Genomic DNA, 14304 nt, shown 5'->3' with positions numbered 1-14304 from the left:
CTCGTTGCTATGCATCACCTAGATGGATTTTGTGTGTGCGTAGGAAAATTTTGAAATTACTGCGTTCCCCAACAGTGGCATCCGAGCTAGGTCTATGCGTAGATGTTATATGCACGAGTAGAACACAAAGAGTTGTGGGCGATAATAGTCATACTGCTTACCAGCATGTCATACTTTGATTCGGCGGTATTGTTGGATGAAGCGGCCCAGACCGACATTACATGACCGCGTTCATGAGACAGGTTCTATCGCCCTGCTCCACACACAGGTGGCTAGTGGGTGTCTGTTTCTCCAACTTTGGTTGAACCGAGTTTGACTACGCCCGGTCCTTGTTGTAGGTTAAAACAGCACACTTGACGAAATCGTTGTGGTTTTTATGCGTAGGTAAGAACGGTTCTTGCTAGAAGCCCATAGCAGCCACGTAAAACTTGCAACAACAAAGTAGAGGATGTCTAACTTGTTTTTGCAGGGCTTGCTGTGATGTGATATGGTCAAAACGTGATGATATATAATTTGTTGCATGAGTTGATCTCTTTTTGTAACAGTTATCGGCAACTGGCATGAGCCATATGGTTGTCGCTTTATTGTATGAAATGCAATCGCCATGTAATTGCTTTACTTTATCACTAAGCGGTAGCGATAGTCGTAGAAGCAATAGTTGGCGAGACGACAACCACTACAAGAAATATGTCAACTTGTGACCTTGACTATTGGTCACTGAAAGGTCATTGTTTTTCATTTGCTACCTTTTGTGACCAAAAACAGAAGGTCAAAAGATGGCGGTCGTAAACTGAAATTAACTACCTTCTCTGTGAGAAGGTCGTGGACGTTTATGACCAAAATATGCCTACTGTATTGTTTTGGTCACTAGAAGCCTCCCCAGGCCATGTAGGCATCCAGCGTGGCAAGCTGATGTGGCACAAGAATCAGCCCGGTCCAATTCGGTTTTCTACATGGGCCTAGCCCAACAATTCGGCCTTCTTAATGTATTTTTTTCCTATGCTTTTATTAGCTACATGGGTCTGGCCCAACAATTCAACCTTTGATTTCTAGGCCTTTAGCCTTTTTGCTGCCATTTCTTATTTGGGCCTCAGCCTTTTTACAATCCATTTTGAACCAGGTCCCACTAGTCAGGTCGTCCAATTAGGTCCCACTTGTCAGTTTTATTTTGTTTCTTTCCCACTTTAAAGGACCCACTAGTGAAATGGGACCCAAGTGTGATGTTTTGGTGCCGCACGTCAGTTCTCTATTTGCGCCAATAACACATAACAAAATCGTCAACCAAAGTACTTGATTCAAATAACACATAACACACAACAAATAACTTCATTCAAACAGAGCCAATAATACATAAAATTTTAAACGGCAACCAAAGTACTTTACAATCATGGCAGTATAAATCAGGTATTCAACTATAAAATACAACTAAATATTAATATGGCCAGCTCCAGCTCCAGGGTTTTCTTCGAGATTATTCTCCTGGAGTTCCTTGTACACCAATTTTTGACGAATGAAGGCCAAAATCTGCGTGTTATAAATCAGAAAAGTTAGGAATATAATCAAGTGAAGTCGTGCATATAACATTCTCCTAACAATGAAAAATAGCTGCAGAATTTTAGATCTAATAAGAAACCATGCATATAACATTCTCATAACAGCAAGCTTGAGATATATTTGGAAAGGGAAAATGACAAGTATCAACCCAGTGCAAGATAACAGAGCAACTATGTCAAAGTTATTCAGATTTCCTGATGTGTGTGTCGCGTTATACATGCATCAAGAAGATCGTATATATATACAGATTTAATGCCTAAAGCACATCAGGCTTGGAGCTTACGTATATATACACGATTACTAGTTGGAACTAGTGAACAAAGGTTGTGAATGATTTTCATACAAGTATGTACAGTCATGGTTCTGGACATGAAAATGTTTATGTACATACAAGTACTCAATACTTACTACAGATTTGCTAAAAGAAAGCAGATAGTATATCACCCATGATCCACTGATTTAGACTGGTATTATATCTTACAAATCAAACTGAAGAAGTTCATTTCCAGCCCAACTATAATCTCAGGCCAACTACTATAAGATGCAGGGAGCAGAGAGCTCACCATGGTTGTCATGTAGTCCACATGGAAGAGGCAGCATGCCCATCCAAGCAGGATCAGCAGCACCAGCACAAGCTCAATTACAGTCTCCGGCCGCTCTCCGTCACCACTTGCGCCACCCATGCGCTCGCTGGTCGCTGGATGCGCCTTCCGCTCCCTGCTCGTGGTGGAACAAGAAGTGCCTGAAGGTAATGGCAAAGTGTAGTTATGCAGGAGAAACATTTTACAGTACCTAATCATTAGTTGGTGCAGTACAATTCACCTTTCAGCTACCTTATTTGCAAAGTGCAAAGGTTTCATCAATAAAACAGAGAGCGTAGCTATGGTTTCCGGTAAACTTAACTTAGAGTTATGGGCATCAACATATCAATTCAGTCATAATTCATAACTAACTGAAACTATGCCACTTTTCGTAAAAAGATGATCACATGATTCTTGCAAGATTTTTCAGTGAGCGAGTCCCCACAACATATGCATTAAGACAGAGCGGCAACTTACAACAGCAGACATGCTTCGAAAACTACATTACATATTACAGCAGCATGATAAAAATGTACTCAAATATATTCACAGAAGCACACAGACTATATATAGTCCTTTCACAATTGGAGTAAGAAATGCAAGGATAGTTATAACTTGGAAGTTTCGCGCTAATAGCCTAATAACAAATTTCAAATAAAAACAGTATTAATTCTAATATTATATGCCAAAGTAGAAAAGAAAGCCTCGCAGTTCTCTCAGTTGTCACAAAAGTAATATGCCACTTTGCTCCAAGCTTCAGTGGGCGGAAAAGAGATAGCATGGATCACATATGATATGTGCTAGCCACAGAGGCAAGCTCACAGAAACAAACAAAGGGCCTGGTAGAATATGATGATATTGTTGTTCTCAGGCGAGGAAATAAAAAATTCAATAACAGAAGCTAATTTCAGGGACCATAATGGCGCTGCATCAAGTGCAGTTCAATTTCATGCCTGTATCAGATGAAATGAAGCAATAGCAAAGCTATGATTCACCTGAAACTAATACATGGTTTAATCCATCAGAAGTAGCTGGTTACACTAATCATGAAATATCAGTGGGAATCCGAACGATTTTCTTCATCACCCGGAATCATGCAGTTCAACCCAACAGAACACAATGAGCAATAAGGTTCATAACCAATGAAGGAATGCATGTACAGTCAGTCTAAAGCAGTAAAAATGTGCAAATGTACTTCAGGAGATGGCGTGACCCGCCGATTTTCTTCATCACCCAGGTAATGCACATCTCATCAGCCAACAGAACACAAAAAAGAGGATAGAAAAAGTACTGCTAAGAGGTTTGCAAAAAATCAAAGGAAAGTATTTGCTCAATAATAAAGGAGTACATATGTAGTCCAAGAGATGGTATGATCCGTCAGAAGTATCTGGTTGTAATAATCATGAAAAATCAGTGGGAATTCGAACGATTTTCTTCATCACCCAGATCATGCACATCTCAACCAGCAGAACATCACAAGTAACATATGTAAAACAATGATTATGAGCATGAGCAAACAAAATTCTTCACAGTACTATAAAGCATGAACTGTGACTGGTTTCTAAAATCCGTGGGAATCATCATAAACATTTTTATAATGCAGACCAAATCATTTACCACCAGGAGAGTTTATATGACAAAAGCTAAAGGCGTATCTATTAGAGGACCAGCAAATCAGACTGAACTTTCATAGAATGATTAGTATAACTAGACCCATTTTAGTTTAGCATTACATAAAAGACTAGTCTTAATAGACTGGTAGCAGTCGCACTAGCAACTATTGAGCACCGAAGAAACAGGACAGGGAAACAGCATACCCTGATGGTGCCCAGGCTGCAGCCTCAGAACCCTGCAAAACCACAAGCGACGTCAACATCAAACACACATATAAGACGCACGCCGAGATCTAGAAGGCCATGCGCGTGCCTGAAGGTACAACACCACCATGAAACCCTTAGAGTTGTTAACTGCCACCCCGGTAAATGTAATTGATTGATTCAGTGACCCACCACTGTGTGTGGGCGCTTACACGTTGATGAGGCCGGGCATGATGATGGCGTCCCCGTAGTCGACGAGCAGGCGGCGGAGCACGAAGCTCCGGTAGTCCCCATGGCGATGGCGTTGATCAGCTATTCCTTCACCTCCACTTCACACACACACACACACACACATACAGGCCAATCACATATCAGTTTTGACTTTTTCTCACGCATTTCCACCAGATATGGATGGAAGCGGGGGGTCAACCGTCAACGCCGGGACGATGGAGGAGCAATGGAAGGGAGGGAGAGGGGAAAGGGCGGAGTACCTGCGGCGGGGCTGACGCGGCCGAGCGCGACGACCCGCTGGCTGGCGATCCAGAATTGGCTGTGCAGGAGCAGGCTGCACCCTTCCCCGCCGAGGCTCTGCACGCATGCAAAAACAACGAACACCCGTCAGCCTCCGCCACCATACCGCCGCATGCAGATTCGAGGGGCGTGAGGTGCCGCTCACCTAGGAGAAGGGCGCGGTGTAGAGGAGCGTCGTCGCGAGCGCCGCCGCCACGGCCAGCAGCGGCAGCACCCGGCCAGTCCCAGCCGCCATCGCTCGTCGACTCCCTCTCCTCCTCTGCGTCTGTGTGCAGCGGCGAGAGTCCCGTCCCCATCCGGGCGGGGCTGGGGACGGGACCGGGGGAGGGGGAGGAGGATGAGGTGTGGCTAACGGGGAACGGAGAGATGGCCGGGAGAGCGGCGACGCATAGCAGGATGGGGTCTACACGAGGCCGTCGCCGGGGTTTGTGGTGTGGTGGAGGCGGCCGTGAGGAGGGAAGGAGGAGAGGGCGAGGGAGGGAGGGCGCCGCCGCCGGCGATGGGAAGCTGTGGCGGCGTCGATCTGGATCGGATCGAGATCTGAGGGAGGGAGAGGGCGGCGGTTGTGGGTGTGCGAAATCCAGGAGAGTGAGTGGAAGGGAGACGGAGGAGGTGGGGATCCGGCTCATGGAGGAGAGCGAGTGGAGGGGGACGGCGGTGTTGGGCGGAATCGATGGGGGCGGCGGCGCATGAAGGAGGGCGCGGCTAGGGTTTGGACGAGTGGAGAGGGAGCTGCGCTGATTCGGGAGGGGGATGAGAGGGATGAGGGGTAGAGGGGGTGGGGGAAGAGGGCTGCCGTCGGATCCGAGCCTATCCAACGGTGGTCGGGCATGATCCGCGTGAGGTGCTCGCGGACCAATCAGAATGCAATAAAGGCCTTGATGATTTTATGACCATATAAATAGGTTGTAATTGATTAAAAATAAGTTCTTTTGCAGGAGAAAAGCATTTTTCATTGTTGAAGTATAAAAAATAGTTTTGTTGTGATGAACCTACCAACTCTATGTATTAGACCAAATTTTATGTATAATTGACCAAATTATTTTATGTAAAATGCTTTTGATCCACAAAAAAATCATTTTCCATTTTTTGAGTGCCCAAAATGAACTTTTGTGAAGAACCTACCAAATATTTCTTGCAAAATTGTACCAAATCAATTTTCTAAAATAATAGGCCATATTTAATGTACAATTGATCAAATGGTTGGGTGTCAAAAGTTTTGATCCACCTCTCGTGAAAAAGACAAATTCCCGCCGATTTAGGTGGAAGCGGATCAAATTTGAACTGTGTCTACCTCATAGTTTGCTCTTTATTTTTTCCAAAAAACATTTCTAGGTACATAAGTATCTATTTAATCAGAGAAACATCAAAAGTTTTCCATGATTCAACCACTAGCTAGGAACTGTCAAGCCCATCGTTTTAGCCGCATTTTAAAACAGGCATAAAAAATTCAAAAAAATTCAAAAAATTGGAAAACCTTCGCATTGTGTCATTATATGTGACCAAGTTTCCAGGAAAAATAATAAACTTGTAATACGGCAATTATTTTTAAAAAGTGTTCTAAAAACGAGCTATCATGCGTGAAGATTCATGGCTTTCAAGCCAAATGATCAATCTTATGGCCACATTCATGGCATAGTTTGTTCAAATGATCTCATATTGTGCACAAGGGTGCATCTTGGAATTCCAAACAATGTTGCCAAAGGGAGTTTTCATTTTCTTTACACCGAAAATTCATTTTTCATTTTTCGAGTGCCCGAAATGAGGTTTTTTTGTGAAGGACCTACCATATATTTGTTGCAAAATTGTACCAAATCATTTTTATAAAAAACTAGGCCATAATTAATGCACAATTGACCAAATGGTTGGGTGTCAAAAGATTTGATCCACTTCTGGTGAAAAAGACAAATTCCCGTTGATTCAGTTGGAAGCGGGTCAAATTTGAACTGCAGGTGCCTTGTAGTTTGCTCTTTATTTTTTCCAAAAATCATTTCTAGGTACATAAGTATATATTTAATCAGATAGACACAAAAAAAATACAAGATTCAACCACTAGCTAGGAACGGTCATTCCTGGTGTTTTGACCGCATTTTGAAACGGGCATAAAAAATTCAAAAAATTCAAAACCTTCGCATTGTGTCATTATATGTGACCAAGTTTCCAGGAAAAATAATAAACTTGTAATACGGTAATTATTTTTAAAAAGTGTTCTCAGAAATGAGCTATCATGTGTGAACATTCATGGCTTTCAAGCCAAATGATCAATCTTATGGCCACATTCATGGCATAGTTTGTTCAAATGACTTCATATCGTGCCCAAGGGTGCATATTGGAATGACAAACAATGTTGCCTAAGGAACTTTTCATTTTCTTTGGACGAAAAATACATTTTCCATTTTCCGAGTGCCCGAAATGAGTTTTTTTTGTGAAGGACCTACCATATATTTGTTGCAAAATTGTACCAAATCATTTTTATAAAATACTAGGCCATATTTAATGCACAATTGACAAAATGGTTGGGTGTAAAAAGTTTTGATCCACCTCTGGTGAAAAAGACAAATTCCCGTCGATTTAGTTGGAAGCGGGTCAAATTTGAACTGCAGGTGCCTTGTAGTTTGCTCTTTATTTTTCCAAAAATCATTTCTAGGTACATAAGTATCTATTTAATCAGAGAAACACCAAAAAAATTACAAGATTCAACCACTAGCTAGGAACGGTCATTTTCCCGGCGTTTTGACCGCATTTTGAAATGGGCATAAAAAATTCAAAAAAAACAAAAAATTGGAAAACCTCCGCATTGTGTCATTATATGTGACCAAGTTTCCAGGAAAAATAATAAACTTGTAATATAGTAATTATTTTAAAAAAGCCTTCTCAGAAATGAGCTATCATGTGTGAAGATTCATGGCTTTCAAGCCAAGTGATCAATCTTATGGCCACATTCATGGTATAGTTTGTTCAAATGATCTCATATTGTGCACAAGGGTGCATCTTGGAACTCCAAACAATGTTGCCTAAAGGAGTTTTCATTTTCTTTTTACGGAAAATACATTTTCCGAGTGCCCCAAATGAGTTTTTTTTGTGAAGGACCTACCATATATTTGTTGCAAAATCGGACCTAATCAATTTTATAAAATACTAGGCCATATTTAATGCACAATAGACAAAATGGTTGGGTGTCAAAAGTTTTGATCCACCTCTGGTGAAAAAGACAAATTTCCGTCGATTCAGTTGGAAGCGGGTCAAATTTGAACTGCATGTGCCTCATAGTTTGCTCTTTATTTTTTCCAAAAATCATTTCTAGGTAAATAAGTATCTATTTAATCAGAAATACACGGTTTGATGGTGAGACATCGAGGTTTGGACGGTGGCCGAGGGCCCCAACTCTAGAGCGCATACGCTCGCATGTCGCCGCGTGGTCACCGCGTGACCGTGGCGTTGCCATGCGTTCTAGGCGGCCTAGGCATGTCTAGTGGGTTGGGCACTCCCCAGGTAGGTGCTAGGAAGAAAATTATAACATAAGATTCTCATGAGGAGACCGAACTATGCTCAAACATGAATTAGCAGCCAAGTGTTTGATTAGCGGTACGGGAAATGCACATGGCCAATGGGCGTGAGTTTTGGCTGAGGATGATCATATACTAAGAAGAATGTCTTCACAAATTTTTAGGGAAATCAAGAATATATAAATAACACTTCCTTCACAAAGTGCTGCTCTGAACAGAATAGGAAAATGAATATTGTTGAGTTATTTTTGAACTAGGCAAGGAAGGTTTTTGACATATTTGATGAAGATATGATCCAAACAATTTATGAGATTTTTTGGGAATTTTTGGAATAACAGAAATATAGGTTGCTTCACAACCTAGGGCAAAAATTGACACATGGACATGACACATAGGCAAAACTGATGAGATGGCGCCTAGTCATCACAACCCACCACAATCTACAAGGCCATGACCATCTATATTGGTCATTAACAACTAGAAATAAGGCAGCGGACCAGCACTGTTTGCTTTATGACCATTTCGCATAAGGAAATTACGACCTTCCTGACCAAAATGGTCGCAATGGTTAGGGTTTGGAGCCCCCCGAATAGCTTTTGACCAATTGGTCTCAAATGGTCATAGATCTATGACCAATTCTTCCAGGGTCACTGACAGAAGGTCACTAGTTGACATATTTCTTGTAGTGAACGATGCTTCGATGGAGATCAAGGTGTCAAGCCGGTGACGATGGTGATCATGACGGTGCTTTGGAGATGGAGATCGAAGGCACAAGATGATGATGGGCATATCATATCACTTATTTGATTGCATGTGATGTTTATCCTTTTATGCATCTTATTTTGCTTAGTACGGTAGTAGCATTATAAGATGATCTCTCACTAAATTTCAAGTTATAAGTGTTCTCCCTAAGTATGCACCGTTGCGACAGTTCGTCGTGCCGAGACACCACGTGATGATTGGGTGTGATAAGCTCTACGTTCACATACAACGGGTGTAAGCCAGTTTTGCACACGCAGAATACTCGGGTTAAACTTGATGAGCCTAGCATATGCAGATATGGCCTCGGAACACTGAGACCGAAAGGTCGAGCGTGAATCATATAGTAGATATGATCAACATAGTGATGTTCACCATTGAAAACTACTCCATCTCACGTGATGATCGGACATTGTTTAGTTGATATGGATCACGTGGTCACTTAGATGATTAGGGGGATGTCTATCTAAGTGGGAGTTCTTAAGTAATATGATTAAATAGAACTTTAATTTATCATGAACTTAGTCCTGATAGTATTTGCATATCTATGTTGTAGATCAATTGCTCGCGTATAGCTTCCCCATTTTATTTATGATATGTTCCTAGAGAAAACTAAATTGAAAGTTGATAGTAGCAATGATGCGGACTAGGTCCGTGATCTAAGGATTATCCTCATTGCTACACAGAAGGATTATGTCCTTGATGCAACGCTAGGTGACAGACCTATTGCAGGAGCAGATGCAGATGTTATGAACGTTTGACAAGCTCGGTATGATGACTACTTGATAGTTTAGTGCACCATGCTTAACGACTTTGTACCGAGACTTCAAAAACATTTTGAACGACACAGAGCATATAAGATGTTCCAAGAGCTGAAATTTGTATTTCAGACTCATGCCCGATTCGAGAGGGATGAGACCTCTAACAAGTACTTTGCCTACAAGATGGAGGAGAATAGCTCAACCAGTGAGCATGTGCTCAGAATGTCTGAGTATTACAATCGCTTGAATCAAGTGGGAGTTAATCTTCCAGATAAGATAGTAATTGACAGAGTTCTCTAGTCACTATCACCAGGTTACTGGAACTTCATGATGAACTATAATATGCAAGGGATGACGAAAATGATTCCCCGAGCTCTTCGTGATGCTGAAATCAGCGAAGGTAGAAATCAATAAAAGCATCAAGTGTTCATGGTTGACAAGACCACTAGTTTCAAGTAAAAGGGCAAGGGAATGAAAGGGAACTTCAAGAAGAATGGAGAGCAAGTTGCCACTCCCATGAAGAAGCCCAAAGCTAGACCCAAGCCTGAAACTGAGTGCTTCTACTACAAAGGAAATGGTCACTTGAAGTGGAACTGCCCTAGATACTTGGCGGATAAGAAGGATGGCAAAGTGAAAAAAAAGTATATTTGATATACATGTTATTGATGTGTACTTTACTAGTGTTTATAGCAACCCCTCAGTATTTGATACTTGTTCAGTTGCTAAGAGTAGTAACTCGAAACGGGAGTTGCAAAAAATAAACAAAGACTAGTTAAGGGCGAGGTGATGATGTGAGTTGGAAGTGATTCCAAGGTTGATAAGATCACCATCGCACACTCCCTTTACCTTCGGGATTAGTGTTGAACCTAAAATAAATGTTATTTGGTGTTTGCGTTGAGCATAATATGCTTGGATCATGTTTATTGCAATACGGTTATTCATTTAAGTCAAAGAATAATTGTTATTCTGTTTACATGAATAAAACCTTCTGATGTCATACACCCAAGGTGAATGGTTTATTGAATCTCGATCGTAGTGATACACATATTCATAATATTGATGCCAAAAGATGCAAAGTTAATAATGGTAGTGCAACACATTTCTGGCACTGCCGTTTAGGTCATATTGATATAAAACACATGAAGAAACTCCATGCTGATGGGCTTTCGGAATCACTTGATGCTTGCGAACCATGCCTCATAGCCAACATGACTAAGACTACGTTCTCCGGAACAATGGAGCGAGCAACTAGCTTATTGGAAATAATACATACTAATGTGTGCGATCCGATGAGTGTTGAGGCTCATGGCGGGTATCGTTATTTTCTGACCTTCACAGATGTTTTGAGCAGATATGGGTATATCTACTTGATGAAACATAAGTCTGAAACATTTGAAAAGTTTAAAGAATTTCAGAGTGAAGTGGAAAATCATCGTAACAAGAAAATAAAGTTTCTATGATCTGATTGCGGAGACAAATATTTGAGTTACGAGTTTGGTCTTCATTTGAAATGATGTGGAATAGTTTCGCAGCTCACGCCACCTGGAACACCAGAACGTAATGGTGTGTCCGAATGTCATAACCGTACTTTATTAGAATGGTGCGATCTATGATGTCTCTTACTGATTTATCACTATTGTTTTGGGGTTTATGCATTAGAGGCAGCTGCATTCATGTTAAATAGGGCACCATCTAAATCCGTTGAGACGACACCCTATGAACTGTGGTTTGGCAAGAAACCTAAGCTGTCGTTTCTTAAAATTTGGGGCTGCGATGCTTATGTGAAAAAGCTTCAACCTGATAAGCTCGAACCCAAATCGGATAAATGAGTCTTCATAGGATAGCCAAAGGAGACTGTTGGGTACACCTTCTATCACAGATCCGAAAGCAAGATATTCGTTGCTTAGAATGGATCCTTTCTAGAGAAGGAGTTTCTCTCGAAAGAAGTGAGTGGGAGAAAAGTAGAACTTGATGAGGTAATTGTACCTTTGCTCGAGATTGGAAACTAGTTCATCACAGAAATTAGTTCCGGTGATGCCTACATCAATTAGTGAGGAAGCTAATGATGATGATCATGAAACTTCAGATCAAGTTACTACCGAACCTCGTAGGTCAATCAGAGTAAGGTCCGCACCAGAGTGGTACGGCAATCCTGTTCTGCAGGTAATATTACTTGACCATGATGAACCTACGAACTATGAGGAAGCGATGATGAGCCCAAATTCCGCAAAATGGCTTGAGGCCATGAAATCTGAGATGGGATCCATGTATGAAGAACAAAGTGTGGACTCTGGTTGACTTGCCCGATGATCAGCAAGCCATTAAGAATAAATGGATTTTCAAGAGGAAGATGGACGCTAATAGTAGTGTTACTATATACAAAGCTCGAATTGTCGAAAAACGGTTTTTCGACAAGTTCAAGGTGTTGAATACGATGAGATTTTCTCACTCGTATCGATGCTTAAAGTCTGTCCGAATCATGTTAGCAATTGTCACATTTTATGAAATCTAACAAATGGATGTCAAAACTGCATTCCTTAATAGATTTATTAAGGAAGAGTTGTATATGATACAACCAGAAGGTTTTGTCAATCCTAAAGGTGCTAACAAAATGTGCAAGCATCTCAGAGTTGGAATATACGCTTTGATGAGTTAATCAAAGCATATAGTTTTATACAGACTTGCGGTGAAGCCTGTATTTACAAGAAAGTGAGTGGGAGCACTACAGCTTTTCTGATAAGTATATGTGAATGACATATTATTGATCGGAAATGATGTAGAATTTTCTAGAAAGCATAAAGGAGTATTTGAAAGGAGTTTTTCAAAGAAAGCCCTCGGTGAAGCTACTTACATATTTGGAATCAAGATCTATAGAGATAGATCAAGACGCTTGATAAAAAATTTCAGTGAGTACATGCCTTGACAAGTTTTTGAAGTAGTTCAAAATGGAACAGTCAAAGAAGGAGTTCTTGCCTGTGTTACAAGGTGTGAAGTTGAGTAAAGACTCAAAACCCGACCACGGCAAAAAATAGAAAGAGAATGAAAGGCATTCCCTATGCCTCATATATCTCTACTCCTATAAAAATCTGAGTTGGTGGTGATGGTGTGCCTGCCATCAATCATTTTCGACCACCGGATCAGTATCCGACGCATGGGAGATAACCCCACCTCACATTTCCAAAAGAACCCCTTGTTCTCCTATCCATCGCCACCTCATCCAAAGAGGCACAGGATCCTTCTCGAAAAGGGGATAAAACAGAGGAACCGAACTGGGCAGCTGCCGCTGGCTGCCGCTCACACTCCGCCGGCGCCGGCTGCTCCCAACACCACTCCTAACTCCTCTCTTCCATAGCAGCCCCACCGCACACTGCCACCTCCATCTCCACCCACCTCCCTATTATCACCTCTCCCCTTACCCGGTCTCCTTCGACGTCGACGCCGGCCGCCCCCAATTCTGTGACGCCCCTTCTGTTCCCTTCTCTGACGCTGCAGCTCCTCTGCCCACCATGTCTCTCTACCCCTTCTCCTCTGATGCCGACATCGGCACGTATGCCAGCGACGTCATCCGCCCCCAATTCTGCGACGACTCTAATGCAGCAGCCCCGCTGCCCCACCACCTTCCCGCCGACGCGCTCCACGTCCGTTCAATTCGAGTAGGAGATACTCCCCAGGACCTTACGCTGTTTGCAAATGGAGCGCCACCCACGACCTCCACACCCTCGTCCTCCTCAACTCCATCTTGGATGGCTAATCTGTTGTGATGCTTGACATGGAGGTACTATCCTTTGATATTGCCTCTCCTTCCCAATCCCAAGTCACAATTTTCATGAGCCCCTTGTTTCATCTCTGTTAGACAATCATTACTTGTGCAATTGCATATATGTGATTGTGGTAACAGATGAAACTGCCTTATATTGTATCCATACAAGCAGTGTCCACTCTAACAATGTTTGTTTGATTTCAATTTATTATCCAAAATCTTCTTGTCGAATGAAATTTTGAGTATTGAAAATGTTGGTTTATGCATCCCTGAACCGGTATTTTCACACGGGCAACTCTGTGTTTCTCTTTCTAGAACTACCATTAGAAGTAATATAAACATTTTACTCTCCCGAATATGCAAAAGGAAGGCCACTCCTACTCCATTGCAAATTTTACAAAGAAATGGTCTACAAAGAAGTTCGCAGTGTGCAGTCCAAGGAAAGAATCAAGTAAATTTTGGTGGCTATAAAAATTCAATTTATCTAACTAGGGTCAGTCATGTATAATTGCTTCCCATGTATGGTTCTGAAATTTGTGCAGAAGACTTTCAGAAAAATAACTTAGATACTTTAGTGTTCATGATATTTTCTAGAAAAAATATATGTGTGTTTGAATTATTTTTTGGTACTTCTCTTGTTACTCCCTCTTTTTTTTTGCATGACACCTCTTGAAGGTCTCCTTGTCATTACGGCCTCTCCTTTGTTTGGTAGCTCCACATCCAAATTTTTAGATCACACCCCAAGTATTTATTTCCTTGTTGTGTGTCGTTGCCATCTTTTTCTGGCAGAAACCTGGTTGAGGTAAGAAAGTTACAAGAGGTACGGTACTTTTTGTGTGTGTGTGTATGTACATTCACATTATTTCAAAGCATCTTTTACTGTACATTCTGTTTATTTGCTTCGTACAAAATTGTATTTAGTTTTCAGGAAGTTCAGACTTTTAGTGTTCCTTTTTTTGAAGAAAGTTACAAAAGGAGGAGTGTATATATATAGCCTTGTACGGAAGGTGTTCTGCATCAATCTCATCTGGTGTT

General features: G+C 41.6%; 2 pseudogenes; both read right to left on the bottom strand.

The window, feature by feature from the left end:
• Positions 1-3151: 3151 nt before the first annotated feature.
• LOC119342394 lies at positions 3152-3227 on the bottom strand (annotated as a pseudogene).
• A 280-nt stretch (positions 3228-3507) lies between these two features.
• On the bottom strand, positions 3508-3583 carry LOC119342392 (annotated as a pseudogene).
• Positions 3584-14304: the final 10721 nt, after the last annotated feature.

Source organism: Triticum dicoccoides, chromosome 7B (genome assembly GCF_002162155.2).
Source record: "Triticum dicoccoides isolate Atlit2015 ecotype Zavitan chromosome 7B, WEW_v2.0, whole genome shotgun sequence".
In the NCBI taxonomy this organism is placed as follows: domain Eukaryota; kingdom Viridiplantae; phylum Streptophyta; class Magnoliopsida; order Poales; family Poaceae; genus Triticum; species Triticum dicoccoides.
The sequence above is the reverse complement of the archived record's forward strand: the minus strand, read 5'-3'. Positions and strand labels throughout refer to the sequence as shown.